The following is a 27,459-nucleotide window of genomic DNA, read 5'->3' as shown; positions in this document are numbered from 1 at the left end:
GTGCAAAGATGAAACAAAATGTGAAGACAATGTGTTAACCTAGAGAGTACTTCAATTCATCCTCAATTATAGTGATTAGTATGATCCCTAACTGGATCCTATATTTTAAATCATGCATATTGACTCTAGAGAGACTTTAAATTGGGGTGCATTTTACAATGGAGAGATATCAGACAGGTTCTGTTCAGGGTAGACTTTTTCCCCACTCATACACCACCCTTCTAGATATTCTCAGCTCCATGCTCTTACTCAAGGGTTTACTTTGTACACCTGTGTACACAACACTCCAACTCTATCCCAGGTCCAAAGTAAACCCTTGAGTAAGAGCATGGAGCTGAGAATATCTAGAAGGGTGGTGTATGAGTGGGGAAAAAGTCTACCCTGAACAGAACCTGTCTGATATCTCTCCATTGTAAAATGCACCCCAATTTAAAGTCTCTCTAGAGTCAATATGCATGATTTAAAATATAGGATCCAGTTAGGGATCATACTAATCACTATAATTGAGGATGAATTGAAGTACTCTCTAGGTTAACACATTGTCTTCACATTTTGTTTCATCTTTGCACACTTTATGGCTCAACAAAAATTCAAGTCTCATGTTTTTGAGTTTAGTTTAGTGGCAATTGTTTGACTTCTTGAAGTTGCTTGTTTAACTTATTCCTAGCAGACAGGAGTGGGTTAGCAAATTACGTTCCTTGGATTTTTAGAGAATGTTACATATTGGGAATGATTCTCTGTATCTCATCTGGATAGCATTAATCTCTTTAAGAAGTTTCACACTCTCCTTCTTGAATCCCTGCTCAAGAAGACGTACATTTTCCTAAAAGGGAAAGTGGAGACTGTACTCACACAACCTAAAACATTTCCCACATTTGCTAAATAATTTCCCCTGTCCATACCTACATTAATCCCTCATAAATTTTTGAAACTTGTTTCTGAAATCTCTTCCTCCCTTAACTTCCATTATATCACTCTTCCTTGAGTCTCCTATGCCTGTCAATAATTTTTCTGGGCCTGCTTTAGTTGCAGAAATGTTCTTCACTTTATAGTTTCTAAAATATTAGTGACCCAGAATTAATTTTGTGGCCCCCTTCAGCCACAGGCAACACAGTCTTTCTGGAAAAACTCTTTTTACCCCCTCAACTCTGATCTATGTAGCGTGGACTCTTAAATACATATCTAAGGTAAGGAAGATGGATGAAATACAATAGGAAGGTTACTACATGATTCAGAATCACAGCAGATGTTTGATCAGGAAATTTAGTAACAGTCTCCATAATCTGGTGGCAGAGGTAATGGACAACAGTTGACATCAAGTCTGCACTGGTCCTTACTGTATCTCTGGGTGGACATCCCAAATCAATATAGACGTAGAGTAGGGCATGGAGTACTAGCAGCCTGGGTATTTAATTATGTAGTTAATTGTGTCGATGGTCATGAAGATGGTCACCCTACTCATTAGGGTGCCTCCAGAGATAAAGTCACCACGTATGGCAGAAACAGTCACTGTGGATTCCACTCAGTAGATGAGACAGCCCAGATATTTTCCTACAAGGAAGGACTCAGATAAGTTACTTATCTCTCATGAAATTGCAATTTCCTCTTTTGAAACATGACAATATAACATGTACCTGTAACATACCATGAGGATTTGATCACAGCATATCTGTAAAGCTACTGTGCAGTGCCTGGCAATGAATAGTTATGGTTTATTAGTAATTTAGTAATGAAGGGTTCCATGAGATTTGACCTGCAAGTAAATAGCCTTTAGTAACCAGAGATGGTCAGGGGTAGAAGCAGTAAGAGAATGAAATGCCTACTAGTGTTTGGGCTAGAAAAGTTCTTAAACTGACCTAGTGCTCTAACTTCTAAGCAGTAGTTTTGTTTTTTTTAATAATATCTTTATTGGAGTATAATTTCTTTACAATGCTGTGTTAGTTTCTGCTGTAAAACAAAGTAAATCAGCTGTATGTATACATATATCCCCATATCCCCTCCCTCTTGAGCCTCCCTCCCACCCTCCATATCCCACCCCTCTAGCTCGTCACAAAGCATCAAGCTGATCTCCTTGTGCTATGCAGCAGCTTCCCACTAGCCATCCATTTTACATTTGGTAGTGCATATATGTCAGTGCTACTTTCTCACTTCATCCCAACTTCCTCTTCACCCTGTGTCCTCAAGTCCGTTCTCTATGTCTGTGTCTTTATTCCTGCCCTGCCACTAGGTTCATCAGTACCGTTTTTTAAGATTCCACATATATTCATTAGCATAAGGTATTTGTTTTTCTCTTTCTGACTTACTTCACTCTGTATGACAGTCTCTAGGTCCATCCACATCTCTACAAATGACTCAATTTTTTTTCTTTTTATGGCTGAGTAATATTCCATTGTATATATGTGCCACATCTTCTTTATCCATTCATCTGTCCATGGACATTTAGGTTGCGTCCATGTCCTGGCTATTGTAAATAGTGCTGCAATGAACACTGTGGTACATGTGTCTTTGAATTATTGTTTCTCAGGGTATATGCCTAGTAATGGGATTGTTGGATCAGAGGAAAACATAGGCAGAACACTCTATGACATAAATCACAGCAAAATCCTTTTTGACCTACCTCCTAGAGTAATGGAAATAAACAAATGGGACCTAATGAAACCTAAAAGCTTTTGCACAGCAAAGGAAACCATAAACAAGAAGAAAAGACAATCCTCAGAATGGGAGAAAATATTTGCAAATGCAGCAACTGACAAAGGATTAATCTCCAAAATATACAAGCAGCTCATGCAGCTCAATATAAAAAAACCAAACAACCCAATCCAAAAATGGGTGGAAGACCTAAATAGACACTTCTCCATAGAAGACATACAGACTGCCATCAAACACATGAAAAGATGCTCAACATCACTCATCAGAGAAATGCAAATCAAAACCACAATGAGGTATCACCCCATACTGGTCAGAATGGCCATCATCAAAAAATCTACAAACAACAGATACTGGTGAAGATGTGGAGAAAAGTGAACCCTCCTGCACTGCTGGTGGGAATGTAAATTGATACAGCCACTATGGAGAACAGTATGGATGTTCCTTCAAAAACTAAGCAGTGTTTTTCATTCAGCACAGAATGGAGATAACACAATCGAATACCTGAAATTTAAGCATTAGAACCCTCCCTTGTTCTGCCATTAACTGGGTTCTCTCCTTTTCCATTTTCTCAGCCAACTGTTTCATATGTTCATGACAACTCTTTTCTTTTTCTTGCATTATCTGCCATTCTTCTTTTGCATTTCCTCCAAAATTTTGTTTGCAGCTTCTACAGATTCTGACTTCTCCATTCCACTGAAGAAGAAAAATAAGCAGAGAAATATGAGGACTAAATTGTTATAGCTTGGTTTTGCCATTCACCCCTTTTTGCTTGTTTGTTTTATTCTTATTTCATATAGAAAACTTCTTGGGGTAGTTTTTGCACTGAGTAATCAGAAGACAGATTAACATAAATATTGGTTAAGAAAAGAATCCCCTAAAGCTATGATCTATGCTTGATATTTTTTGCTCTATAGTAATATTCCAGGTGGACTACTGTGGCTAACATTAACATTTCTAGGGCTTTCCAACTATCTAGAGTGTTTTCAGCTGTTCTCACCTTCAATCTCTTTTTCCTTTTTTGTAAGTGACTGATCAGTCTGTAGAAGTGCATCAGCCACACCCTCCTTGGAATCCAAATATTTCTTCAGTATCTCTTCTTCCTAGTGATAACAGAGGAAATTAGAACTAGGAAATAGAAACTATGGGTCAAAGTAAAACCTAGCAGTACATCTCTTAATTCAATTTCATTTTAGCACCCATTTTAGAATTTAAATACCATTTCAACCTACACTGGCTTAAAACCCAATTCTGGATCCATCCTCAAATTTTCTTTATTCTCAGTCACCCCAATTTTAGTAATTTAATTAGTAAATCTTGTCTTCTAATTGTATGGGTTAAAAACCTTATGGTTAAAGGATAGGCCGGAGGAAGATGGCGGAAGAGTAAGACGCGGAGATCACCTTCCTCCCCACAGATACATCAGAAATTCATCTACACGTGGAACAACTCCAACAGAACACCTACTGAACGCTGACAGAAGACCTCAGACCCCCCAAAAGGCAAGAAACTCCCCACATACCTGGGTAGGTCAAAAGAAAAAAAGAATAAACAGAGACAATAGGATATGGACGGGACCTGCACCAGTGGGAGGGAGCCGTGAAGGAGGGAAGGTTTCTACACACTACAAGCCCCTTCGAGGGCGGAGACTGCAGGTGGCGGAGGGGGAAAGCTTCGGAGTAGCGGAGGAGAGCACAGCAACAGGGGTGTGGAGGGCAAAGCAGAGAGATTTTGGCACAGAGGATCGGTGCCCTCAGGCACACACCAGCCCGAGAGACTTGTCTGCTCGGCCGCCAGGGCGGGCGGGGCTGGGAGCTGAGGCTCGGGTATCGGCTTTCAGTCGGAGCGCAGGGAGAGGTCTGGGGCTGGCGGCAGGAAGAGACCCTGAAGGGGTTAGTGCTAGCCCGGAGGGAGTCCGGGGAAAGGGTCTGGAGCTACCGGAGAGGCAAGAGACTTTTTTCCCTTTTGTTGCCTGGTGCGCGAGGAGAGGGCATTCCCCTCCCTCCCCTCTGCCTGAGTGAGCCAGAGCCCCCGAATCAGCGGCTCCTTTAAACCCGTCCTGTCTGAGCGAAGAACGGACGCCCTCCGGCGACCTACGTGCAGAGGCGGGGCCAGGTCCAAGGCTGAGACCCGGGAGCTGTGAGAGCAGAGACAGGGAAATCTCTCTGTGCAGCCTCCGAGGCAGCGGATTAAAGCTCCACGGTCCATTTGATGTGCCCTGCGTCTGTGGAGTGCATGAATGGACAGCGAATCATCCCAAATTGAGGAAGTGGACCTTGAGGACAAGATTTAAGACTTTCCCCCCTTTTTTTCCCCTCTTTTTACAACGAATTATCTCAAATTAAGGAGGTGGACTTAGCAAGATTTCAGACTTTTCGCCCTTTTCCTCTTTTTACAACGAATTATCCCAAATCGAGGAGGTGGACTTGGAGAGCAAGATTTTTTATTTTTCCCCCTGCTCTCTTTTTGTGAATGTGTATGTGTAATCTTCTGTGCAAGATTCTCTCTGTATAGCTTTGCTTCCACCATATGTCCCAGGGTTCTTTCGGTCCGTGTTTTTTTTCAATAATTACTTTTTAATTTTAATAACGCTACTATATTTCATACTTTATTCTATTTTACTTTACCTGCTCTTTCTTTTTTTCCTCCCTTCCCTTCCTCCCTCCCTCCCTCCGCTCCTCCTTTCCTTCTTTCTTTTTCTTTCCTTCCTCCCTCCCTCCCTCCCTCCTGTCTTTCTTTCTTTCTTTCCTCCCTCCCTCCCTCCCTCTCTTCTTCCATTCACTCTTCCTTTTGCTTTCATTCCTCCCTCCCTCCCTCCTTTCTTTCCTTTCTTTCCATCCTTCCTCCCTCCCTCCTTTCTTTCTTTCTTCCTTCCTTCCTTCCTTACTTCCCTTCTTCCTTTCTTTCAATCTCTCTTTCTTTCTTCTACTAATTATTTCTTTCTACTTTTTCTCACTGTTATTCTGAGCCGGGTGGATGAAAGGCTCTTGGTGCTGCAGCCAGGAGTTAGTGCTGTGCCTCTGAAGTGGAAGAGCCAACTTCAGGACACGGGTCCACAAGAGACCTCCCAGCTCCACATAATATCAAGCAGCGAAAATCTCCCAGGGATATCCATCTCAACACCAGCACCCAGCTTCAGTCAACGACCAGCAAGCTACAGTGCTGGTCACCCTATGCCAAGCAACTAGCAAGGCAGGAACACAACCCCACCCATTAGCAGAGAGGATACCTAAAAACATAATAAGGCCACAGGCACCCCAAAACACACCACCAGACGTGGACCTGTCCACCAGAAAGACAAGATCGAGCTTCAACCACCAGAACACAGGCATTAGTCCCCCCCACCAGGAAGCCTACACAACCTACTGAAACAACCTTAGCCACGGGGGACAGACACCAAAAACAACGGGAACTACGAATCTGCAGCCTGCAAAAAGGAGACCCCAAACACAGTAACATACGCAAAATGAGAAAGCAGAAAAACACACAGCAGGTGAAGGAGCAAGATAAAAACCCACCAGACCTAACAAATGAAGAGGTAATAGGCAGTCTACCTGAAAAAGAATTCAGAATAATGATAGTAAAGCTGATCCAAGATTCTATTTCCCAGATCCAAAATCTTGGAAATAGAATAGACAATATGCAAGAAACAGTTAACAAGGACCTACAAGAACTAAAGATGAATCAAGCATCGATTAAAAACACAATAAATGAAATGAAAAATACTCTAGATGGGATCAATAGCAGAATAACTGAGGCAGAAGAACGGATAAGTGAGGTGGAAGATAAAATAGTGGAAATAACTGATGCAGAGAAAAATAAAGAAAAAAGAATGAAAAGAACAGAGGACAGTCTCAGAGACCTCTGGGACAACATTAAACGCACCAACATTCAAATTATAGGGGTTCCAGAAGAAGAAGAGAAAAAGAAAGGGACTGAGAAAATATTTGAAGAGATTATAGTTGAAAACTTCCCTAATATGGGAAAGGAAATAGTTAATCAAGTCCAGGAGGCACAGAGAGTCCCATACAGAATAAATCCAAGGAGAAATACGCCAAGACACATATTAATCAAACTGTCAAAAATTAAACACAAAGAAATCATATTAAAAGCAGCAAGGGAAAAACAACAAATAACACACAAGGGAATCCCCATCAGGATAACAGCTGATCTCTCAGCAGAAACTCTACAAGCCAGAAGGGAGTGGCAGGACATAATTAAAGTGATGAAGGAGAGAAACCTGCAACCAAGATTACTCTACCCAGCAAGGATCTCATTCAGATTTGATGGAGAAATTAAAACCTTTACAGACAAGCAAAAGCTGAGAGAGTTCAGCACCACCAAACCAGCTTTACAACAAATGCTAAAGGAACTTCTCTAGGCAAGAAACACAACAGAAGGGCTATACCTACAATAACGAACCCAAAGCCATTAAGGAAATGGGAATAGGAACATACATATCAATAATTACCTTAAATGTAAATGGACTAAATGCTCCCACCAAAAGACACAGAGTGGCTGAATGGATACAAAAACAAGACCCATATATATGCTGTCTACAAGAGACCCACTTCAGACCTAGAGACACATACAGATTGAAAGTAAGGGGATGGAAAAAGATATTCCATGCAAATGGAAATCAAAAGAAAGCTGGAGTAGCAATTCTTATATCAGACAAAATAGACTTTAAAATAAAGACTATTAGAAGAGACAAAGAAGGACACTACATAACGATAAAGGGATCGATCCAAGAAGAAGATATAACAATTGTAAATATTTATGCACCCAACATAGGAGCACCTCAATACATAAGGCAAATACTAACAGCCATAAAAGGGGAAATCGACAGTAACACAATCATAGTAGGGGACTTTAACACCCCACTTTCACCAATGGACAGATCATCCAAACTGAAAATAAATAAGGAAACACAAGCTTTAAATGATACATTAAACAAGATGGACTTAATTGATATTTATAGGACATTCCATCCAAAAACAACAGAATACACATTTTTCTCAAGTGCTCATGGAACATTCTCCAGGATAGATCATATCTTGGGTCACAAATCAAGCCTTGGTAAATTTAAGAAAATTGAAATTGTATCAAGTATCTTTTCCAACCACAATGCTATGAGACTAGACATCAATTACAGGAAAAGATCTGTAAAAAATACAAACACATGGAGGCTAAACAATACACTACTCAATAATGAAGTGATCACTGAAGAAATCAAAGAGGAAATTAAGAAATACTTAGAAACAAATGACAATGGAGACACGACGACCCAAAACCTATGGGACGCAGCAAAAGCAGTTCTAAGGGGGAAGTTTATAGCAATACAATCCCACCTTAAGAAACAGGAAACATTTCGAGTAAACAACCTGACCCTGCACCTAAAGCAATTAGAGAAAGAAGAACAAAAAACCCCCAAAGTTAGCAGAAGGAAAGAAATCATAAAGATCAGATCAGAAATAAATGAAAAAGAAATGAAGGAAACGATAGCAAAGATCAATAAAACTAAAAGCTGGTTCTTTGAGAAGATAAACAAAATTGACAAACCATTAGCCAGACTCAGCAAGAAAAGAAGGGAGAAGACTCAAATCAGTAGAATTAGAAATGAAAAAGGAGAAGTAACAACTGACACTGCAGAAATACAAAAGATCATGAGAGATTACTATAAGCAACTCTATGCCAATAAAATGGACAACCTGGAAGAAATGGACAAATTCTTAGAAATGCACAACCTACCAAGACTGACTCAGGAAGAAATAGAAAATATGAATAGACCAATCACAAGCACTGAAATTGAAACTGTGATTAAAAATCTTCCATCAAACAAAAGCCCAGGACCAGATGGCTTCACAGGCGAATTCTATCAAACATTTAGAGAAGAGCTAACACCCATCCTTCTCAAACTCTTCCAAACAATATCAGAGGAAGGAACACTCCCAAACTCATTCTACGAGGCCACCATCACCTTGATACCAAAACCAGGCAAGGATGTCACAAAGAAAGAAAACTACAGGCCAATATCACTGATGAACATAGATGCAAAAATCCTCAACAAAATACTAGCAAACAGAATCCAACAGCACATTAAAAGGATCATACACCATGATCAAGTGGGGTTTATTCCAGGAATGCAAGGATTCTTCTATATACACAAATCAATCAATGTGATACACCATATTAACAAGTTGAAGGAGAAAAACCATATGATCATCTCAATAGATGCAGAGAAAGCTTTCGACAAAATTCAACACCCATTTATGATAAAAACCCTGCAGAAAGTAGGCATAGAGGGAACTTTCCTCAACATAATAAAGGCCATATATGACAAACCCACAGCCAACATTGTCCTCAATGGTGAAAAACTGAAACCATTTCCACTAAGATCAGGAACAAGACAAGGCTGCCCACTCTCACCACTCTTATTCAACATAGTTTTGGAAGTTTTAGCCACAGCAATCAGAGAAGAAAAGGAAATAAAAGGAATCCAAATTGGAAAAGAAGAAGTAAAGCTGTCACTGTTTGCAGATGACATGATACTATACCTAGAGAATCCTAAAGATGCTACCGAAAAACTACTAGAGCTAATCAATGAATTTGGTAAAGTAGCAGGATACAAAATTAATGCACAGAAATCTCTGGCATTCCTGTACACTAATGATGAAAAATCTGAAAATGAAATCAAGAAAACACTCCCATTTACCATTGCAACAAAAAGAATAAAATATCTAGGAATAAACCTACCTAAGGAGACAAAAGACCTGTATGCAGAAAATTATAAGACACTGATGAAAGAAATTAAAGATGATATAAATAGATGGAGAGATATACCATGCTCCTGGATTGGAAGAATCAATATTGTGAAAATGACTCTACTACCCAAAGCAATCTACAGATTCAATGCAATCCCTATCAAACTACCACTGGCATTTTTCACAGAAGTAGAACAAAAAATTTCAAAATTTGTTTGGAAAAACAAAAGACCCCGAATAGCCAAAGCAATCTTGAGAACGAAAAACGGAGCTGGAGGAATCAGGCTCCCTGACTTCAGACTATACTACAAAGCTACAGTAATTAAGACAGTGTGGTACTGGCATAAAAACAGAAAGATAGATCAGTGGATCAGGATAGAAAGCCCAGAGATAAACCCACGCACATATGGCCAACTTATCTTTGATAAAGGAGGCAGGAATGTACAGTGGAGAAAGGACAGCCTCTTCAATAAGTGGTGCTGGGAAAACTGGACAGGGACATGTAAAAGTATGAGATTAGATCATTCCCTAACACCATACACAAAAATAAGCTCAAAATGGATTAAAGACCTAAATGTAAGGCCAGAAACTATCAAACTCTTAGAGGAAAACATAGGTAGAACACTCTATGACATAAATCACAGCAAGATCCTTTTGGACCCACCTCCTAGAGAAATGGAACTAAAAACAAAGATAAACAAATGGGACCTAATGAAACTTCAAAGCTTTTGCACAGCAAAGGAAACCATAAACAAGACCAAAAGACAACCCTCAGAATGGGAGAAAATATTTGCAAATGAAGCAACTGACAAAGGATTAATCTCCAAAATTTATAAACAGCTCATGCAGCTCAATAGCAAAAAAACAAACAACCCAATCCAAAAATGGGCAGAAGACTTAAATAGGCATTTCTCCAAAGAAGATATACAGACTGCCAACAAACACATGAAAGAATGCTCAACATCATTAATCATTAGAGAAATGCAAATCAAAACTACAATGAGATATCATCTCACACCAGTCAGAATGGCCATCATCAAGAAATCTAGAAACAATAAATGCTGGAGAGGGTGTGGAGAAAAGGGAACACTCTTGCACTGCTGGTGGGAATGTGAATTGGTACAGCCACTATGGAGAACAGTATGGAGGTTCCTTAAAAAACTAAAAATAGAACTACCATATGACCCAGCAATCCCACTACTAGGCATATACCCTGAGAAAACCATAATTCAAAAAGAGACATGTACCAAAATGTTCATTGCAGCTCTATTCACAATAGCCCGGAGCTGGAAACAACCTAAGTGTCCATCATCGGATGAATGGATAAAGAAGATGTGGCACATATATACAATGGAATATTACTCAGCCATAAAAAGAAACGAAACTGAGCTATTTGTAATGAGGTGGATAGACCTAGAGTCTGTCATACAGAGTGAAGTAAGTCAGAAAGAGAAAGACAAATACCGTATGCTAACACATATATATGGAATTTAAAAAAAAAATGTCATGAAGAACCTAGGGGTAAAACGGGAATAAAGACACAGACCTACTTGAGAATGGACTTGAGGATATGGGGAAGGGGAAGGGTAAGCTGTGACAAAGGGAAAGAGAGGCATGGACATATATACACTACCAAACGTAAGGTAGATAGATAGTGGGAAGCAGCCGCAGAGCACAGGGAGATCAGCTCGGTGCTTTGTGACCGCCTGGAGGGGTGGGATGGGGAGGGTGGGAGGGAGGGAGATGCATGAGGGAGGGGATGTGGGAACAGATGTATATGTATGACTGATTCACTTTGTTATAAAGCAGAAACTAAAAAAAAAAAAAAAAAAAGAACAAAGGATAAAGTGTTGGTTAAGTTGACCCCAATTTAGAAAGGAATATGACAACTCACCAAGGTGTAATAAAGATGCTTGTTCCAGACTGTGAGTTATCGGATGAAAAGGCAAGAACTGTTCAAGCTATTCTTAATAAACTTTTTAAAGAAGAAATAAAGCACTTTAATTTTCAAAAAAAAACCTTATGGTTATCCTTTATGTCCTTTTTTTCTCCCAAGTCCCAGGTACCATCATCAGCTAATGATGTGTGCTCTGACTTCAGAATAAAACCAGCGAGGGCCCATCAATTGTCACCTGTTCCTCCCGACACCTTGGTCCAAGACATCATCACTTCTTGCCTGGACCATGACATTAGCTTCATAATTGGTCTCCCTACTTCCTTCCACTCTTGCTCCCCTATAGTATGTTTTCCTCAGATCAGCTAGTGTTGTGTTATATTACTTTAAGAAAGATCACTTCACTTTGATGCACCAAATCCTCTGCTGATTTTCCAACTCTTCCCAAGTAAAATTGACACTTCTCTCAGTGGTCTCCAGGATACTACTTTATTTAGCATCTGGCCTCTGAGCATCTCTCTGACCTCACCTCCTGCCACCTCTTCCTTTGCTCACTGCCCTCTTGCCACATTTCCTGCTATTCCTAGAACATAAACCAATTTATCCTTCTGGGATTTTCTGTTGTTTGAAATTTTCTTCTTCTAGATGCCCACTTGGCTCACTCCTTGACTTCTTTGAAGATTCTTCTGAAACAGTACCTCACAAGAGAGGTCTTCTCTAAAAACCTACATATAAAATAGTGCCACATTTCCTTCCTCTCCTATGCCTGTACCCTACATTGTTTTTCTTCAGGGCACTTTTTGTCACTGTGATAGTGATTTCTGGAGTCACCCAAATATTATTCTCCCCATTGCCTTAGTAACAGAACTTATTTTTTTCCACCAGGGCACATTGTGGGCCGTGATAAAATGTTGCATTTCCTAGTCAACTTTCTTGGTAGCTGAGGTAACCATATGATTAAAGTCTGGCCAATACCACTTACACAGAGGTGTTATATGGTACTTTTTGCAGACCACCTTAAAGACAGTTGACCCAGAGACATTTACTCTTCTGTTTTTCCCTTTTCTTTCCATCTGTAATGTGGAAGTAATAGATGAAATTCTAGCAGCCATCTTAGACCATAAACTGACCTTGAAGATGGAAGCTGGGTGCTAAAGTGCTGGAGCAGAACAAGGAAAGGGCCTGGGAACAGGATGATTGTGGAGTTGTCATGGCAGTCTGGACTCCCTCTGCCTTACTTCTTGTATGTAAGAGAGAAAGAAACTTTTGTCATTTTAGGCCACTCTTGTTTTGTTTTGTTTTTGAGTAATATGTGCCCAAACTTAATTCTAACTGATATCACCTGAGTATACCAGCATAGAAGTATAGTTAAGAGCACAGAGTTGCTATAAGCATTTCCAGTCCAGCTGTACACTTATTACCCGTACATTCTCAGGTGAGTTATTTTACTGCTCTGTGTCTCCATTTTCTTATTAATAAAATGTGGATATTAACAATATGTATTTCCTGAGGTTGTTGTAAGGATTAAATGAGTTAAGCCCATTCATTTGTCTGAAACAAAATATGCTCTATATGTATTAGCTGTTATTATTATTGGTTTTTTCTGTAAGCTATAATTTGTTGATTGCTTGATGAATACTTTGAGAGAACTAGTTTGTTTTTATTTAATTACCCTAACGCCAGACATTTGATAATATCTGGCATATCTTTAGTCCTGAATAGACAATAGTTGGATGACTGAATGACTAAATTATTGAATAAATTCTACAAACACTTTTGGGGGCTCCATCTGTGCTTCCAAGAAGGAATCTGCTATTCATCCCATGGTAGTCTCTCCTACTGAATAAATCAATGAATGGATCAATGAAAGGTAGAGGTGCTGTTTACCAATCAAATTTTGGTTGTTCCCATTGTTGTTTGAAAGAGTCACTTCAGCAAGGCCCAAGAAATGATGTTCAGTAGGTAGTTTACCAGTATCCCCTTTCTGGGGGCCTGGTAGTACTTATTCTTTAGCTCTTGCTTCTTCCAAACAAAAAACCGATTACCTCCTGGTTTAGAAAATGTTCCTTGTTTCACATCTTCATATAGATGGCCAAGAGTATCCTGAAGTAAAGCCATGCAGTAATCTGAGGATGCTTTCATATTCTGCTTACAAAAGTCATCTTGCTTTGCTTCTAACCATTCCTGTGAAGGGAAAAAAATTGCACAGATGGTACAGTAAGACATGACTAGGATGTTAACCACGCATAAATTACTGGGAAATGCTTCTCCTGCAAAGACTGTGGCATATAAACATGACACACCCCTCACCAAGCTGGGAGATTCTAGAATACCCCTAAACAGAGTGCTGGTTTAAAAACTACATCTGTGTGATTATCTGAAGCTTCTTTTCCATACTTCTCTTGCTTCAGAGAATGATTCTCAAAGCACAGACACTGTTCCATATGAAACTTCTTTTTTCAAGTTTCTAATTTCAGAAATAGTTTAGAGCACAAATATCCAGTAGGACAGGCCTGCAGGGAGTTCCTGGTTCCACCACTTTGTGATTTAGTGACACTCAACCTTATTAAAATGAGGTTTCCTTGTTGGTAAAACAGGGGAAATTATATCTATGTCACAGATATCTTGTCAGGATTATATGTGGTGATGTAAAGTGCTAAGTTCAGTGAGTTTTCCATAAGTGCTCATTAATGTGTCAATATCAGTGGTACATTTAAAATTATGATATTTTTGCATATTTTCTCAGTATAAGGTTAATGAAGGTAATGGAGATTTTACTCCAGGTATTTTCTGTATTGCGAAAGTCTAATATAACATTTACCTACATTAAAACATTAAAGAGAACTTATACATTAAGCTTTTTCTTTAGTCTAGAAAAATGCCCATTGTCTACTGACCTTCACTATTTAGTTTCATCAAAATTCTGAATGCAACAAGGTATGATTTGTAAAATCCTGCCCTGCGAGCCAGGGAAGGGATGGTGAACCGTCAAGTGATTGAGTATTTGTCATGCAACAATCCTTCCTTAATTTGGAAGGACTCATGTCTTCAAATAGCATTCTTATGATTGATTTCTTTTTCCTGGCTTTCTGAATGTTTTACTGTTGCCTTACATTAAACAAAATACATTTTTAGGGTTTCCAGAAAGAAGTGAATCCTCCCAGATTATTAGCAGGGAACATGAAAGTACTGTGTCTTTGACTAACTTCAAATGAAAAAAATAAAATAATCTCATATAAATACAGTTTTACAATTTACTTGTTTGCTTAAAATACGGCATCCAGAGGGTGGAAATTAACAGAAGAAGATATTTGTAATAATTGGTCAGTCATGCTACCATAGTCTCTTGGAATAAGGTCAGGAGCAGTCTATTCTTTTAGTAAAGATTGCAAGTGAGTACACATAACTGAGTGTGGCTGTCTTTGAGTCTGGGAGGGCTACTCATATCAAGATATTTTTTCTGCCCCTCATGAACCAGAATAGCAAATATCCCATTAATTTATTCTGGAAAACTTGGTCCACATCTTTGAAAGAGTTAGTTCTTCATGAAGACTTCAATGGCCTCTTTCTCACTGGCCCTGTGTGGTCCAGCAACTCCTGGAGGGTTTCTGTGGGCAGCTGCAGCTTCTGGTCCATCTGCATTTCATAATGGGTAATGGCCTTTTGCACTGCGACTGAGTTCTCGATCTCGGCCAATGCCAGGACTGCATTCTCCACACAGGGCAGATCCCCACTGCTGATGGCATTGACAAATGTCAGCACCAGGGTCTATAGACCTAAGAAAGGGAATTCTAAGGAATAGTAGTTATCAGTTGTTGAGAGAGGAACAAACTATATTCTATTTTTTAAAAATTTTTTTTAAGTGAATGATGGTTTTTATTTATTTATTTTTTTGCTGCGTTGGGTCTTTTTTGCTGCGCATGGGCTTTCTCTAGTTGTGGTGAGTGGGGGCTACTCTACACTGTGGTGAGCAGGCTTCTCATTGTAGTGGTTTCTCTTGCTGCGGAGCATGGGCCCTAGAGCGTGCAGGCTTCAGCAGTTGTGGCGTGCAGGCTCTAGAGCGCAGGCTCAGTAGTTGTGGCACATGGGCTTAGTTGCTACACAGCATATGTGATCTTCCTGGACCAGGGATCGAACCTGTGTCCCCTGCATTGGCAGGCGGATTCTTAACCACTGCATCACCAGGGAAGTCCCAAAATTGTATTCTATTTAGTCTTGAGAATGTAAATTTAATTCTTTTGAATCAACTGCTATAGTATTTTGTATGCTTTTCAAGTGTCACAAACAATAGTTTTAAAGACTTTTTGAGAAAGAATTATGATGGAATATTTTGTTAACCTCTTAGTTCAGAGGAGTTTAAAGCTGCTCTTTCTTCCTCCTTCCCTCACCCAAAAGGAAGATGTTGGAATGAATGGATTAGAATAAGGATATTTGGGTGACGAGATATTAGGTCTTTATCTTTTCTAGGCTTCCTGTATCTCCCTTTTGTCTGCCTTCTTTCTATTTCCCTCCTAACTTCTAATTTATGAAAAAGGTCAAGGAAACAGTTTAGTGCACAAGTGTACAAGAGCACGTGTATGTGTGTGAGTGTATGCGTACATGTGGTGCAGGCCATTAGTCCTGTGTCTGGCCTAAGTAACAGGGTCTTCCTAGATATTCTCTCATCAGAGCTCCATGCAATGTGACCATTTCATCCAGTTTTGCCAGGGATTTGCTGGTTTTAGCATTGAAAATCTCATATACCAGGAAATTACAGCCTCAGGCAAACTGGAGTGGTTGGGTCACCCTACAACTATCAGTGTTGGGGACTCAATCCTGGGCCTTCTCTTCTCTTTCTACAGTTTTAAGTACCACATATATTTTAATTTCCTGCTTTGGCTTGATTTTTAAGTGTTAGATTTGTGTATTTAAATATCTGGATGGTATTCCTTCTTGTACACATCAGAGGAAAATACTAAATAATCCAAAACTAAACAACTTCATCCACTCTGGAAAACAATTCTTCCTCCAGGTATTTCTCTTAGTAAATAACATCTGTTCAAGCAGTTGGCTAAGCTCAGAACCCTGGAGTCGGGCTTGACACTTCCGTTTAATTCCTTCCACACACCCATACGCCCTCCATCATCAAAACTTATGAATTTGACATTCAAAATATGTGTGGATTCTATCCATTTTGACAATCTCAGTTGCCACTGTCTTAGCTTAGCATAATCCCTATTTATTATTAAAATATTGCAATTATCATTCATCTTCTATTGCTTCATATACATCCCTCCAACACATTATCAACAAAATACTCAGAAGGATTGTTTTAAACATAAATTATATAACATTACCTCTGTGCCTATAATTCTTCAAGATCCTCTCACTGGGCTTAAACTCTAATCTCCTTGAAGTCATCCACTAGTCCTTTCAGGTATGGTTCCCTGCACACTTATCCAACCATGATGCCACTCTTATTCACTCTACTCTTGTTCAAATCACACTATCTTGCCTTTACATTCTTGACATTGCAGAGATCTTTTCTGTCTCAGGCCTTCTCACATGATATCTCTGTCTGAAAACTACTCTGACTGTTCTTCTGATTAACTCCTACCAATTTTTAAGTTCTCACGTTACATGTCACTTTCAGAGACAAATATTCTCTGCCTTCAAATCCAAATTTTCTCCCACCTGCTTACACCCCCTCCTTTCTCATAGCAGTGTATTATTTTGATTTATTGTACTTATCACTGTTTATCATTATGGTTAAATAAATTGTTTAAATACCTTTTGCTCCCATCGTGCTCGAATGAGGATTATGCCTAGTGGTTGGTGCACTGCAGGCACTCCTAATCAATTCACATATTTTTGAATTGATAAACAAGAGAATTGTGCTAAGGTTAATGGCAAAGCCTCACATACATGGTGTATTTGCCTTTTCCTGATTTTGTCAATCTATAGCTCTCCTGGAAGGAAATTTCATAAATAGGGAGATGAGAAGGCTGGATTCTAGTTCTTTTCCTTTATTCACCTTGCTCATGTGAATATTAGATAACACCAGAAATAGTTTTAGTTCCCATGTAAAATTCACAATGTGATCCTTGTGGTATGTTTTCCTTGGCATCATTAGACTCTGTATTTGTCAGAAGTAACCCTCATGGTTCCCACTTCTATTGTCTACAATGGGCAATAGGAAAGTCCAGGTAAGGAGGGGCAGTGAGAGGGACTCACGAGGCCCATTGACTGTGATGCCCCCTGAGAGAGTCTTGGCCTTGGAATGGCTGAGGATGTAGAAGCAGAAGTCTTCAAATTATTCTCTGAATTCGGGTTTCATATCTTCCTCCTGTAGCTGCTCCAGGTGGGTGAGGTACTTCCTCTGAGAAGGGCAGTCAAAGATGAAGCACTTCTTCTCTGGGAAGAACTTTCAGATACATGACCGAGATTCATTAAAGCTTTTAGTTTTTTTATCAGTACCTGGAGGAATGAAAATTAGAGGTAGTACAACTTCAGCTGATTGCTTCAAATATATGACCCTTCAACTTAGTAATTTGCACAAATCCTATATTAAGAGGTAAATATTAACTAATAATGGATCAGACCAAAAAATTAAAGGGGTAGAGAAATGAAATTTCTTTTCTTCTTCAAGAAGGAGGTAACTTAAAATTAGATCCAATTGATTCATCTAAAGAATGTTTTCATTTCCTCTAACAGAACAGCCCTGATAACAAAGTTACAAAATTATGATTTTCAGCACCTACATAGAAATGATCATTGTGATATTGTTTTCTCTTTTTTTGTTAGCCAACCATCAGGCCCAGTAAACTTGCTTTAGCTTCAGTGAAACTCCAGGTACTCATCAGCAGTGATGGGTTGTCCATTTGCTTCCAGCTCCGGGGTGAAATCTCTCACAGTCTACACAAAGTCTGGAAAGAAGCTCACAAAGTCAGCTGATTTTTTTTTTTTTTTAGAAGATGTTGGGGGTAGGAGTTTATTAATTAATTTATTTATTTTTGCTGTGTTGGGTCTTTGTTTCTGTGCGAGGGCTTTCTCTAGTTGTGGCAAGCAGGGGCTACTCTTCATCGCAGTGCGCGGGCCTCTCACTATCACGGCCTCTCTTGTTGCGGAGCACAGGCTCCAGACGCGCAGGCTCAGTAGTTGTGGCTCACGGGCCTAGTTGCTCCGCAGCATGTGGGATCCTCCCAGCCCAGGGCTCGAACCCATGTCCCCTGCATTAGCAGGCAGATTCTCAACCACTGCACCACCAGGGAAGCCCAAGTCAGCTGATTTTTGACCTCATATTTACCAGGTGAGGATTTTGCCCTGATTCAATCTGTCAGTTCTGTCACATAGCTGAGATGCTAACATAGGAAAACTGCAGAAAAGGAGTAGCAGCTTTTATGCTGTATTTTCTCCCAAAGCTTATATAAAATAACTTTTCTTAATTAGTTTATTCATTCATTCATTCCACAAACATTTATTGAAAACTTACTATGGGAGACCTTCAAGATGGTGGAGGAGTAAGACATGGAGATCACCTTCCTCCTCACAAATACATCAAAAAAAATCTACATGTGGAACAACTCCTACAGAACACTTACTGAATGCTGGCAGAAGACCTCAGACTTCCAAAAGGGCATTAAAATCCCCACGTACCTGGGTCGGGCAAAAGAATAAAGAAAAAACAGAGAGAAAAGAATAGGGAAGGACCTGTGCTTCTGGGAAGGAGCAGTGAAGAAGGAAAAGTTTCCATACACTAGGAAGCCCCTTCAGTTGCAGGGACACGGAGGGGGAAGCTTCAGAGACACAGAGGAGAGTGCAGCAACAGGCGTGCAGAGGGCAAAGCAGAGAGATTCCCGCACAGAGGATCGGTGCCGACCAGCACTCACCAGCCTGAGAGGCTTGTCTGCTCACCCACCGGGGCGGGTGGGGGCTGGGAGCTGAGGCTTGGACTTCAGAGGTCAGACCCCAAGATGACTGGGGTTGGCTGGGTGACGACAGCCTGAAGGGGGCTAGTGTGCCACAGCTAGCCAGGAGGGAGTCTGGGAAAAAGTCTAGACCTGCCAGAGAGGCAAGAAACCATTGTTTCAGGGTGAGTGAGAAGAGGGGCTTCCTGCTCCGTGTGCCCACAGATGGCAGAGCAGCGCCTAAGCAAGCTCCAGAGATGGGCACAAGCTGCGACTATCATCTCGGACCCCACAGACAGGCGTGGACCACTACCACTGCCACTGCTGCCACCAAGAATCCTGTGTGCAAGCACAGGTCACTATCCACACCTCCCCTCTTGGGAGGCTGTGCAGCACACCACTGCCAGGGTCCCGTGATCCAGGGCCAATTTCCCTGGGAGAACACACGGCATGCCTCAGGCTGTTGCAATGCCATGCCTGCCTCTTCCACTGCAGGCACACCCTGCATTCCAATTATGACTACCATACCCCTCCCTCTCCCCGGCCTGAGTGAGCAAGAGACACCTGATCAGCTGCTGCTTTAACCCCTTCCTGTCTGGGTAGGGAAAAGATGCCTGAGGGCAGCCTACATGCAGAGACGGGGCGAAAACCAAAGCTGAACCATAGGAGCTGTGCAAACAAACAAGAAAAAGGGATATTTCTGCTGCAGCCTCAGGAGCAGTGGATTAAATCCCTGCAATCGGCTTGATAAATCCTGCATCTGTGAAATACCTGAATAGAAAATGAATGTTCCCAAAACTGAGGCGGTGGTCTCTGGGAACAACTATAGACTTGGGGTTTGCTTTGTGTGTTTGATTGGTTTTTGGTGTTATGTTTATCTTAGTTTTTAGGGCTTGTTTTCATTGGTGGATTTCTTTATCTTTTGGGTTGCTCTCTTCTTTTTTTTTTTCTTTTTCCTTGTGTGTGTGTCTGTGTGTGTGTGTGTGTGTTTCTTTGCATGATTTTCTCTGTTTAGTTTTCTTTTACCATTTTTCCTGGGGTTCTGTCTGTTCATTTCTTTTTTTTTTTTTCTTTTTATGACTGTGTGTGTTTCTTTGTGTGATTTTGTTTGTTTAGTTTTGCTTTTACTGTTTGTTTTGGGGTGTTGTCTGTTATTATTTTCTTCTTCTTCTTTATTTCTTTCTTTTCTTCCATGTCATGTGGCTGGCAGGGTCTTGGTGCTCCAGCCAGGTGCTGGGCCTGAGCCTCTGACGTGGGAGAGCTAAATTTCAGGACATTGGACCACCAGAGACCTCCTGGCCCCACTTAATATCAATTGGCAAGAGCTCTCCCAGAGATCTCCATCTCAATGCTAAGACCCAGCTCCACCAAACAACAAGCAAGCTCCAGTGCTGGACGTCCCATGACAAACAACTAGCAAGACAGGAACACAAACCCACCCATTAGCAGAGAGGCTGCCTAAAATCATACCACGTTCACAGACACCCCAAAACACACCATCAGATGCAGCCCTGCCCACCAGAAAGACAAGATCCTGCTCCACCCACCAAAACACAGGCACCAGTCCCCCAAAACAGGAAGCCTACACAAGTCATTTAGCCAACCTCACCCACTGGGGGGCAGAAACTAAAAACAACGGGAACTACGAACCCATAGCCTGTGGAAAGGAGACCCCAAACACAGTAAGTTAAACAAAATGAGAAGACAGAGAATTAGGCAGCAGATGAAGAAGCAAGGTAAAAACCCACCAGACCAAACAAATGAAGAGGAAATAGGCAGTCTACCTGAAAAATAATTCAGAGTAATGATAGTAAAGATGATCCAAAATCTCAGAAATAGAATGGAGAAAATACAAGAAACGTTTAACAAGGACACACAAGAACTAAGGAGCAAACAAAGAATGATGAACAACATAGTAAATCAAATTAAAAATTCTCTAGAAGGAATCAATAGCAGAATAACTGAGAGAGAAGAATGGTTAAGTAACCTGGAAGATAAAATAGTGAAAATAACTACCACAGAGCAGAATAAAGAAAAAAGAATGAAAAGAATTGAGGACAGTCTCAGAGACATCTGGAGCAACATTAAATGCACCAACATTCAGATTATAGGGGTCCCAGAATAAGAAGAGAAAAAGAAAGGGTCTAAGAAAATATATGAAGGATTATAATTGAAAATTTCCCTAACATGGGAAAGGAAACAGTCAATCAAGTCCAGGAAGCACAGAGAGTCCAATACAGGATAAATCCAATGATAAACATGCCAAGACACATATTAATCAAACTACAAAAATTAAATACAAAGAAAAAATATTAAAAACAGCAAGGGAAAAGCAACAAATAACACACAAGGGGATCCCCATAAGCTTAACAGCTGATCTTTCAGCAGAAATTCTGCAAGCCAGAAGGGAGTAGCAGAACATATTTAAAATGATGAAAAGGAAAAATTTACAACCAAGATTACTCTACCCAGCAAGGACTCATTCAGATTTGATGGACAAATTAAAACCTTTACAGATAAGCAAAAGCTAAGAGAATTCAGCACCACCAAACCAGCTTTACAACAAATGCTATAGGAACTTCTATAGGCAGGAAACACAAGAGAAGGAAAAGACCAACAACAACAAATCCAAAACAATTAAGAAAATGGTAATAGGAACATAAATATAGTTACCTTAAATGTAAATGGATTAAATGCTCCAACCAAAAGACACAGACTCTCTGAATGGATACAAAAACAAGACCCATATATATGCTGTCTACAAGAGACCTACTTCAGACCCAGGGACACATACAGACTGAAAATGAGGGGATGGAAAAAGATATTCCATGCAAATGGGAATCAGAAGAAAGCTGGAGTAGCAATTCTCATATCAGACAAAATAGACTTTAAAATAAAGATATTACAAGAGACAAAGAAGGACACTACATAATGATCAAGGGATCAATTCAAGAAAATATAACAATTGTAAATATTTAAGCACCCAACATAGGAGCACCTCAATACATAAGGCAAATGCTAACAGCCATAAAGGGGAAATCGAGAGTAACACAGTAGTAGTAGGGGACTTTGACACCTCACTTCCACCAATGGACAGATCATCCAAAATGAAAATAAATAAGGAAACACAAGCTTTAAATGGCACATTAGACAAGATGGACTTAATTGATAGTTATAGGACATTCCATCCAAAAACAACAGAATAAACTTTCTTCTCAAGTGCACATGGAACATTCTCCAGGATAAATCATATCTTGGGTCACAAATAAAGCCTTGGTAAATTTAAGAAAATCAAAATTGTATCAAGTGTCCTTTTGACCACAAACCCAGAGACTAGATATTAATTACAGGAAAAAACTGTAAAAAAAAACACAAACACATGGAGGCTAAACAATATGCTACTAAATAACCAAGAGATCACTGAAGAAATCAAAGAGGAAATCAAAAAATACCTAGAAACAAATGACAATGAAAACATGATGACCCAAAACCTATGGGATGCAGCAGAAACAGTTCTAAGAGGGAAGTTTATAATCATACAGTTCTACCTCAAAAACAAGAAAATTCCAAATAAACAACCTAACCTTACACCTTAAGCAATTAGAAAAAGAAGAACAAAAAACCCTCAAAGTTAGCAGAAGGAAAGAAATCAGATCAGAAAGAAATGAAAAAGAAATGAAGGAAATAATAGCAAAGATCAATAAAACTAAAAGTTGGTTCTTTGAGAAAATAAACAGAATTGATAAACCATTAGCCAGACTCCTCAAGGATAAAAGGGAGAAGACACAAGTCAACAGATTTAGAAATGAAAAAGAAGAAATAACAACTGACACTGTAGAAATACAAAGGATCATGAGAGACTACTACAAGCAACTCGATGCCAATAAAATGGACAGCCCGAAAGAAATGGACAAATTCTTAGAAAAGTACAACCTTCCAAGACTTAACCAGGAAGAAATAGAAAATATGAACAGACCAATCACAAGTACTGAAATTGAAATTGTGACTAAAAATCTCCCAACAAACAAAAGCCCAGGATCAGATATCTACACTGGTGAATTCTATCAAACATTTAGAGAAGAGCTAACACATTTCCTTCTCAAAATCTTCCAAAATATAACAGAGAGAGGAACACTCCCAAACTCTTTCTATGAGGCCACCATCACCCTGATATCAAAACCAGACAAAGCTGTCACAAAAAAAGAAAATTACAGACCAATATCACTAATGAAGATATATGCAAAAATCCTCAACCAAAGACTAGCAAACAGAATACAACAGCACATTAAAAGGACCATGATCAATTGCGGTTTATCCCAGGAATGCAAGAATTATTCAATATACACAAATCAATCAATGTGATACAACATATTAACAAATTGAAGCATAAAACCATATGATAATCTCAATAGATGTAGAAAAAGCTTTTGACAAAATTCAACACCTATTTATCATAAAAACTCTCCAGAAAGTAGGCATAGAGCAAACCTACCTCAACATAATAAAGGCCATATATGAAAAACCTGCAGCCAACATCGTTCTCAATGGTGAAAAACTGAAAGCATTTCCTCTAAGATCAGGAACAAGACAAAAAAACTGAAAGCATTTCCTCTAAGAACAAGACAAGGGTGCACACTGTCACCACTATTATTCAACATAATTTTGGAAGTTTTAGCCACAGCAATCAGAGAAGAAAAAGAAATGAAAGGAATCCAAATTGGAAAAGAAGTAAAACTGTCACTGTTTGCAGATGACATGATACTATACATAGAGAATCCTAAAGATGCTGCCAAAAACCTACTAGAGCTAATCAATGAATTTGGTAAAGTAGCAGGATACAAAATTAATGCACAGAAATCTCTTGCATTCCTATACATTAACAATGAGAAATCAGAAAGAGAAATTAAGGAAGCACTCCCATTTACCATTGCAACAAAAAGAATAAAATACCTAAGATTAAACCTACCTAAGGAGACAAAAGACCTGTATGCAGAAAACTATAAGACACTGATGAAATAAATTAAAGACGATACAAACAGAAGGAGAGATATACCATGTTCTTGGATTGGAAGATTCAACATTGTGAAAATGACTATACTACCCCAAAAAATCTACAGATTCAATGCAATCCCTATCAAACTACCAATGGCATCTTTCACAGAACTAGTACAAAAAATTTCTCAATTTGTATGGAAACACAAAGGACCCCAAATAGCCAAATCAATCTTGGGAAAGAAAAATGGAGCTGGCGGAATCAGTTTCCCTGACTACAGACTCTACTACAAGGCTACAGTAATCAAGACAGTATGGTACTGACACACACAAAAAGAAATATACATCATTGGAACAGGATATAAAGCCTAGAGTTAAACCCATGCACATAAGGTCAACGTATGTTTGACAAAGGAGGCAAGGATGTTCAATGGAGAAAAGACAGTCTCTTCAATAAGTTGTGCTGAGAATACTGGAGAGCTACATGTAAAAGAATGAAATTAGAACACTTCCTAACACCATACAAAAAATAAACTCAAAATGGATGAAAGACCTAAATATAAGGCCAGACACTATAAAAATCTTAGAGGAAAACATAGGCAGAACACTCTATGACATATATGACAGCAAAATCCTTTTTGACTGAGACTTCTGGGGAAGATGGCGGAAGAGTAAGACGCGGAGATCACCTTCCTCCCCACAGATACACCAGAAATATAGCTACACGTGGAACAACTCCTACAGAACACCTACTGAACACTGGCAGAAGACCTCAGACCTCCCAAAAGGCAAGAAACTCCCCACGTACCTGGGAAGGGCAAAGCGGAGAGATTCCCGCACAGAGGATCAGTGCCGACCGGCACTCACCAGCCCGAGAGGCTTGTCTTCTCGCCCGCCGGGGCGGGCGGCGCTGGAAGCTGAGGCTCGGGCTTCGGTCAGAGCGCAGGGAGAGGACTGGGGCTGGCGGCGAGAACTCAGCCTGAAGGGGGCTAATGCGCCACAGCTAGCCGGGAGGAAGTCCCGGAAAACTCTGGAGCTGCCGAAGAGGCAAGAGACTTTTTCTTCCCTCTTGGTTTCCTGGTGTGCAAGGAGAGGGGATTAAGAGCGCTGATTAAAGGAGCCCCACAGACGGGCGCGAGCCACGGCTGAAAGCGCGGAGCCCAGAGACAGGCGTGGGACGCTGGGGCTGCTGCTGCCGCCGCCAAGAGGCCTGTGTGCGAGCTCAAGTCACTGTCCACGCCGCCCTTCCAGGAGCCTGTACAGCCCGTCACTGCCGGGGTCCCGGGATCCAGAGACGGCTTCCCTGGGAGAACGCACGGCGCACCTCGGGCTGGTGCAACGTCACACCGGCCTCTGCCGCTGCAGGCTTGCCCCGCACTCCGTGCCCCTCCCTCCCCCCCGGCCTGAGTGAGCCAGAGTCCCCGAAGCGGCTGCTCCTTTAACCCTGTCCTGTCTGAGCGAAGAACAGATGCCCTCCGGCGACCTACACGCAGAGGCGGGGCCAAATCCAAAGCTGAGACCCGGGAGCTGTGGGAACAAAGAAGAGAAAGGGAAATCTCTCCCAGCAGCCTCAGAAGCAGCAGATTAAAGCTCCACAATCAACTTGATGTACCCTGCATCTGTGGAATACATGAATAGACAACAAATCATCCCAAATTGAGGAGCAAGGAGTCAGTGCTGTGCCTCTGAGGTGGGAGAGCCAACTTCAGGACACTGGTCCACAAGAGACCTCCCAGCTCCACATAATATCAAACGGCGAAAATCTTCCAGAGATCTCCATCTCAACACCAGCACCCAGCTTCACTCAACGACCAGGAAGCTACAGTGCTGGACACCCTATGCCAAACAACTAGCAAGACAGGAACACAATGCCACCCATTAGCAGAGAGGCTGCCTAATATCATAAAAAGTCTGCAGACACCCCAAAACACACTACCAGATGTGGACCTGCCCACCAGAAAGACAAGATCCAGCCTCATCCACCAGAACACGGGCACTAGTCCCCTCCACCAGGAAGCCTACACAACCCACTAAACCAACCTTAGCCACTGGGGACAGACACCAAAAACAACGGGAACTATGAACCTGCAGCCTGCAAAAAGGAGACCCCAAACACAGTAAGATAAGCAAAATGAGAAGACAGAAAAACACACAGCAGGAGAAGGAGCAAGATAAAAACCCACCAGACCTAACAAATGAAGAGGTAATAGGCAGTCTACCTGAAAAAGAATTCAGAATAATGATGGTAAAGATGATCCAAGATTCTATTTCCAAGATCCAAAATCTTGGAAATAGAATAGACAAAATGCAAGAAACAGTTAACAAGGAGCTAGAAGAACTAAAGATGAATCAAGCATCGATTAAAAACACAATAAATGAAATGAAAAATACTCTAGATGGGATCAATAGCAGAATAACTGAGGCAGAAGAATGGATAAGTGAGGTGGAAGATAAAATAGTGGAAATAACTGCTGCAGAGCAAAATAAAGAAAAAAGAATGAAAAGAACAGAGGACAGTCTCAGAGACCTCTGGGACAACATTAAACACACCAACATTCGAATAATAGGGCCTCCAGAAGAAGAAGAGAAAAAGAAAGGGACTGAGAAAATATTTGAAGAGATTATAATTGAAAACTTCCCTAATATGGGAAAGGAAATAGTTAATCAAGTCCAGGAGGCACAGAGAGTCCCATACAGAATAAATCCAAGGAGAAATACGCCAAGACACATATTAATCAAACTGTCAAAAATTAAACACAAAGAAATCATATTAAAAGCAGCAAGGGAAAAACAACAAATAACACACAAGGGAATCCCCATCAGGATAACAGCTGATCTCTCAGCAGAAACTCTACAAGCCAGAAGGGAGTGGCAGGACATAATTAAAGTGATGAAGGAGAGAAACCTGCAACCAAGATTACTCTACCCAGCAAGGATCTCATTCAGATTTGATGGAGAAATTAAAACCTTTACAGACAAGCAAAAGCTGAGAGAGTTCAGCACCACCAAACCAGCTTTACAACAAATGCTAAAGGAACTTCTCTAGGCAAGAAACACAACAGAAGGAAAAGACCTACAATAACGAACCCAAAACAATTAAGAAAATGGGAATAGGAACATACATATCAATAATTACCTTAAATGTAAATGGACTAAATGCTCCCACCAAAAGACACAGATTGGCTGAATGGATACAAAAACAAGACCCATATATATGCTGTCTACAAGAGACGCACTTCAGACCTAGAGACACATACAGACTGAAAGTAAGGGGATG

General features: G+C 40.4%; 1 pseudogene across 1 annotated transcript; it reads right to left on the bottom strand.

The window, feature by feature from the left end:
- Nucleotides 1-706: 706 nt before the first annotated feature.
- On the bottom strand, nt 707-19,471 carry LOC307064619 (guanylate-binding protein 2-like; annotated as a pseudogene). The gene is made up of 8 exons: nt 19,414-19,471; nt 18,110-18,233; nt 17,518-17,760; nt 14,797-15,080; nt 13,276-13,488; nt 3,647-3,749; nt 3,151-3,342; nt 707-823 (listed from the first exon to the last, which is right to left on the bottom strand). The product of its transcript is annotated as a guanylate-binding protein 2-like (transcript).
- Between the last annotated feature and the right edge of the window lie 7,988 nt (nt 19,472-27,459).

Source organism: Hyperoodon ampullatus (genome assembly GCF_949752795.1).
Source record: "Hyperoodon ampullatus genome assembly, chromosome: 2".
In the NCBI taxonomy this organism is placed as follows: domain Eukaryota; kingdom Metazoa; phylum Chordata; class Mammalia; order Artiodactyla; family Ziphiidae; genus Hyperoodon; species Hyperoodon ampullatus.
This window is presented reverse-complemented; position numbering and strand designations above follow the sequence as displayed.